At 39.2% G+C, this 6000-nt stretch overlaps 2 pseudogenes; both read left to right on the top strand.

Moving 5' to 3' along the window:
* The first annotated feature begins 1205 nt into the window (after positions 1-1205).
* LOC145593377 (18S ribosomal RNA) lies at positions 1206-1505 on the top strand (annotated as a pseudogene).
* Positions 1506-3638: 2133 nt separating this feature from the next.
* Positions 3639-4305, top strand: LOC145593374 (18S ribosomal RNA; annotated as a pseudogene).
* The last annotated feature ends 1695 nt before the right edge of the window (positions 4306-6000 follow it).

Below are 6000 nucleotides of genomic sequence, written 5' to 3'. Positions count from 1 at the left end.
ATAAGGGAAATATGTGATGTAAAAAGTGTTTAAAACCCATCCCCCTCTTATTCCCAACCTTTTCCCCATCTTCTGGACTATTTCATCAAATTTTAATATTTTTCCAATTACTGCCTTTTTCTCATATTTTCCCTTTTTGGGGCCCATAAAAAATATTTTTTGAAAAAAATAAAGTGTCACAATGTAAATTAATACCCATTCTTTGGATTCCAAAAAAAAAAGGGGGGGGGGATGTTATTATCACATTATCATAAGTTTTGACCCATTATTGTGCTACATATTGTCAGTCGGGTGTTCACTAAGATTTTACAAGAGGTACAATATAAAGCTCTATAAGGGAAGGTGGGCAACTCAATGTTGAATGGCTATAATATAGTTATTCAATGTTTATGCCTTCTCCAAACTTGAGGTAGGTTGTGTGTGTTGCCACACGCTAGAAGAATGCACACAAAAATCTCATTAGGGGCAAGGCGGAAAATATGACGGTGTCATAGCTTCTAGGCCGGGAATGTTAACCCGGCCATATGCTTGGAACAATGCAGCCGATATTGTTCGTCTTGCCTTTGATTAATCGTCCCACCGTTAACATTGTACTTTATGTTAGTTTAGGGTGTTTTCAACTATATTTTCTCGTAATGACTTTTGTTGTCACAGGACTTGTAGTTCGGGGATTCAATCGGCGAAGCAGTGGTACAACGCAACAAATATTCATTCATGGAGAACCTGTGTGAGTTGGGGGATTTCGACAAATTTACCGTCGGGAAACCTTGGCAAACTAATGGAACACCGTTTGTTGCCTTGTTGCAGTTGTCTGCATAGGGTATCCGTGAAACGATGAGGAAGTAGTGTTAAGGGTGGCTTGATGCGGACTATAATCGAATACGGGAGAGGACGATTAGTATTTGTGAGTAGTCCAATTCTTGACATGTTGTTACATGAAATCATCAGAGTAGTGAGTCTAGCCTGAGTGAATGATGAAATTGTTGTTTTCACGTCTTACAGTGCTAGTTGAGGGATTCCGACGAATTCTTGCTGTCATGTTTGTGGTTGTGGGTTGTACGCTCGGGATTTCTTAACATAGTGGTACGGAACACGTGTGAGTAGTGATCGGTTTTTTTGGTTGGCGGCCTCCATTCTTGTGCATCAAACCGCACGCTAATAAACCTATTCAGTGTTTGCTCCAATTCGGTAAGCCTTAGGCGAGGTATGGTTTTCTGTGTTTAATTCCTAATGACGGTATTGATGTCTATGTAAATCTATTGTTTTCGCCTGACATCCTTTTAGGTGTTTGGTGGACCTTGTAGCTGGGTCCGTCCTCCAACCTCGACGGCGAAAAACAAGCATAGTTGGTCAGGTGTACGGTCTCTAGTTATGCCCCGGGAAGCAGAATGTTGAGGGAGAATTAGGGTTCAATTCCGGAGAAGGAGCTTGAGAAACGGCTACCACATCCAAGGAAGGCAGCAAGTGCGCAAATTACCGAATCCTGACACGGGGAGGTAGCGACAATAAATAACAATGCCAGGCTCTTTGAGTCTGGTAATTGGAATGAGTACAGTCTAAATCCCTTAACGAGGATTTATTGGAGGGCAAGTCTGACGTAGGGAAAAGTAGGTCGTTATCTAATCCTCCCTAGAGCCAAACAAATTTATAAACGCTCAACAAACCTAAATACAAGTATAGAGGCAAGTCAAGGGTCGAACCCAAAGGAACGGTAATGTTCAAGCACTCTCAATTATGCGTCTAAGCTAGGTTGAAGCCAAAGATAAGAGAGAACACTAACAACTAAAAAACAAACAACCAAACAAATAAAACACTAGGGAATGGGGATCAACAAGTAATCATGACAATTGTAGCAACTCGGGAACAACATGTAAATCAATGGTTGCGAAGACTAATGGTAAGAGCAATCAAAAGAGCTCGACAAGCTATCTCCTAGAGGTCTAACTAGCGCCAACTACGAGAGACACTAACTAGGAACGTCACTAACCAAGCTCAATCGACAATTGCAATTCCTAAATCAATGGTGCGTATCATTAGAAACTACAATGCAATCTAGCATAATTCTCAAGGCCTATCGAATTACACACATGCACAATTTCCATTAATCACTTTAATCTCAACAATCAATCAACATAATTCCCAAATTAAGCACAATCAATCAATTATACAAGTTTTACCCAATCCCTAGCCAAACAACTACTCTAACATCATCATCTAATCAACTAACAATTAAGGAAATCAAGAATCAACAAAATATCAAGAACAACTACAATAATCAAGCATCAAACATCAAAATCAATCCAAACAAACATGAATATTAAACTAAGCAATAAAATGAGATAGAGTTAGAAATGCTCATTGATAATAGAGAAGATCTTCAACACAATTGTCACCATTGAATCTTCAATCTCTCAATCACCATTGAAATTCCTCACTTTCTCTCTCTAAATCTACTCCTAAACTAACCCTAAAACTAAAGAGAGAAGCTCTCAACTAAGCTAAGAATATGAATTCTAATTCTAATTCTCCTTACAAAAATCGGGTTACAAGTAGATATTTATAGGAGGCGCGAAATGAAACCGAGCAAAGCAGGGACCCAGGGAGGCGCGCCCACGCCCGTTGGTTACGCGCCCGCGCTCCTCTAGGTTTCTTCGTGCGTTCGCTAATGGCTTCGAATGAGCGCACCGAATTATGATGATGAACACTAAGAGTGGCAGTTTCAAACAGCACTTGACAGTGGGTTCAACACCCCATCTTCATAAGAGCACGGCTTGAGAGCGCAAGAGCTAGAACTTGGAGAATCCACTTCATAAGCAATGCTATAAGCTTGCTCCAAATGCATCTTCTACCTTAGTAATCAATCCATATCAAGACTCGAACCTCGTACAATACCTACAACCACGAAAAGAGAACAAATAAAGGAGAAAAGACTAGAAAAACCATAGAAATGCACAAAACCACAAAATAAGAGAGAAAAGGTTGAACAAAGAGCAAAAGCATGAAACTAAGCATTTATTAAGAAGGAAACCTATGAAAATAAGGTAAAAACGCCGAAAATGCTCATCAAATGGGTGACATTTATGACACACATCAAAGTCTGGTGCCAGCAGCTGCGGTAATTCCAGCTCCAATAGCGTATATTTAAGTTGTTGAAGTTAAAATTCTCGTAGTTGGACCTTGGGGTGGTACGATCGGTCTGCCTTTGGTGTGCACCGGTCGTCATGCTTCTTTCACCGGCGATGCGCTCATGGCCTTAACTGGCCGGGTCGTGCCGTTTACTTTGAAGAAATTAGAGTGCTCAAAGCAAGCCTACGCTCTGTATACATTAGCATGGGATAACATTATAGAATTCTGGTCCTATTGTGTTGGCCTTCAAGATCGGAGTAATGATTAACAGGGACAGTCGGGGGCATTTGTATTTCATAGTCAGAGGTGAAATTCTTGGATTTATAAAAGACAGACAACTGGGAAAGCATTTGCCAAGGATGTTTTTATTAATCAAGAACGAAAGTTGGGGGCTCTAATACTATCAGATACCGTCCTACTCTCAACCATAAACGATGTCGACCAGGGATCGACGGATGTTGCTTTTAGGACGTCGTCGACACCTTATGAGAAATCAAAGTTTTTGGGTTCCGGGGGAGGTATTGTCGCAAGGCTAAAACTTAAAGGAATAGACGGAAAGGCACCACCAAGAGTGGAGCCTGCGGCTTAATTTGACTCAACACGAGGAAAGTTACCAAGTCCAGACATAGTAAGGATTGACAGACTCAGAGCTCTTTCTTAATTCTATGGGTGGTAGTGCATGGCCGTACTTAGTTGGTGGAGCAATTTATCTGGTTAATTCCGTTAACGAACGAGACCTCAGCCTGCTAACTAGCTATGCGGAGGTATACCTTTGCAGCCACTTTCTTAGAGGGACTATTGCCTTCTAGGCCACGAAAGTTTGAGGCAATAACAGGTCTGTGATGCCCTAAGATGTTATGGGCCGTACGCGCGCTACACTGATGTATTCAACGAGTTTATTGCCTTGACCGACAGGTTTAAGTATTCATTGAAATTTCATCGTGATGAGGATAAATCATTGCAATTATCGGTCTTCAACGAGGAATTCCTAGTAACCGCGAGTCATCAGCTCACGTTGACTACGTCCCTACCCTTTGTAAATACCGCCCGTCGCTCTTACCGATTGAATGGCCCGGTGAAGTGTTCGGATAGCGGCGTCGTCGTGAGAAGTTCACTGAACCATATCATTTAGAGGAAGGATAAGTCGTAACAAGGTTTCCGTAGTTAATCCTGCGGAAGGATCATTGTCGAAACCTGCCTAGCAGAGCGACTAGAGAACATTTTTATCATAAACGAGGATGTGGCGAAAGCTCCATCCCTAAGCTAGGAAGGTACTCCGCCTCGGTGGGGTATCTTCTCAGCATAATGACAAACCCTAGCACGGTCTGTGCCAAGGAACATGGATACAAATTTGCCCTTTCTGTAGCTAGTTCGCTAATTATGAAGGTGGTACCAAGTCGTATATAACATTAAACGACTCTAGGAAACGGATATCTCGGCTCTTGTATCGATGAAGAACGTAGCTGTAGACACCCATTTGTGTCTCCCCAAAACCAAACCCAGTGATGAATACCTTTCACGTCGAACCATAATCGAATAAGGTGAAAGTGTGAAAAGTCAAGTGTTGCGGTTAGTTTTTATTAAAATCCTTCTTTCTGTTTTCGAAAACCCATTTCTATTTTATGAAAACGTCCAATTCAGTTTATTTTTGTCCATAATTAAGGCCCAATAATAGTGTAGTTGGATGGGGCTCAAAAAGACCTTTCCAGCGATATATTATAAGCCCAATTCCGATGAATAATGAGGAAGTTATCGCCAAAATACTAAACTGGGCCTAAACCGGATTTTACCTACGACCCAATGATCATGAGGAGGGTCCAAAGGTTTAATCCTATTCCTAAACTAATTAGGATTGATTAGAATCTTCTATAAGTTTCTAAAATATCTTAATTATCTTTTTTTGAAAAGATAAGATTATGGAATTTGATTTGAATATAAACTTTCCTTTTTTAAAACTTTCCTAAATCTATTCGGATTTAAAGATGTTCAAAGATAGTCAGATATTATTTTCGTGCCTCATAATTTTTATCCAAATTTTATATGGTTGGATAGATCTTGAATTATCTTTCCAATGATATATTATAATAATAAATCCGAGCTATAACGAAAAAGATATTAAAGATATACGAAACTCTATCCAAAACTGACACCCTTTCACTATTTCGGCCATATCTTTTTATTTACAAAATATTTTAATCTGATTCTAATTGCATTAGAAAGTATACTTCAAGAGCTTTCCAACGACATATTATATGACTTATTTAGACTTCTAGATCAAAAGATATGATAAAAACAAAATCCGCAAAAAACTATCTTGTCGCGAAACGACAGGTTTGTCGCCTGGCGACAAGATAAATCTTTGGCAACAAGGTCGGTTTGATTAGCGACAGAGTGGAGTTTTATTCCTTATCAAATTCTATGATTTTCCGGACTTTTTTCTTATAAATAGAGGTCATATCTCCCCTTTTTTCAATCATCAATTCTCTCAATCAATTACTATCAACTCTCATCAATTCTCTCTATTCTCTCTCTAAGCAATATAGCTTAATTCTTATTTTCTCTCTCTTTCTAAACTACCTTTTTACAAACAATATTCCGCATTCACAAGATCTTGAATCTCTTAACCAAGTTCGAAGTTGCCTTCGCCCTAGACATGAAAGGTTTGATATTTTCTAAGGGTTTGGTCCAAAACTAGTCTAAACTTTATTTAATTTGATTTTAATTTGATTCTTTAATTATTCTTTATTATTTTCATTGAAGTTTACTAACTTGTGTATTTTGTTATTAGAAAGAGGTACGAGTCTTCAAAGTAAGTAGATTAGCTTACTCCCTATTTTATTCACAATGTAGATTGCATGCTTATTATTGTTTTAT

Source organism: Chenopodium album, chromosome 18, assembly GCF_948465745.1.
Source record: "Chenopodium album chromosome 18, dcCheAlbu1.1, whole genome shotgun sequence".
NCBI lineage: Eukaryota > Viridiplantae > Streptophyta > Magnoliopsida > Caryophyllales > Amaranthaceae > Chenopodium > Chenopodium album.
The sequence above is the reverse complement of the archived record's forward strand: the minus strand, read 5'-3'. Positions and strand labels throughout refer to the sequence as shown.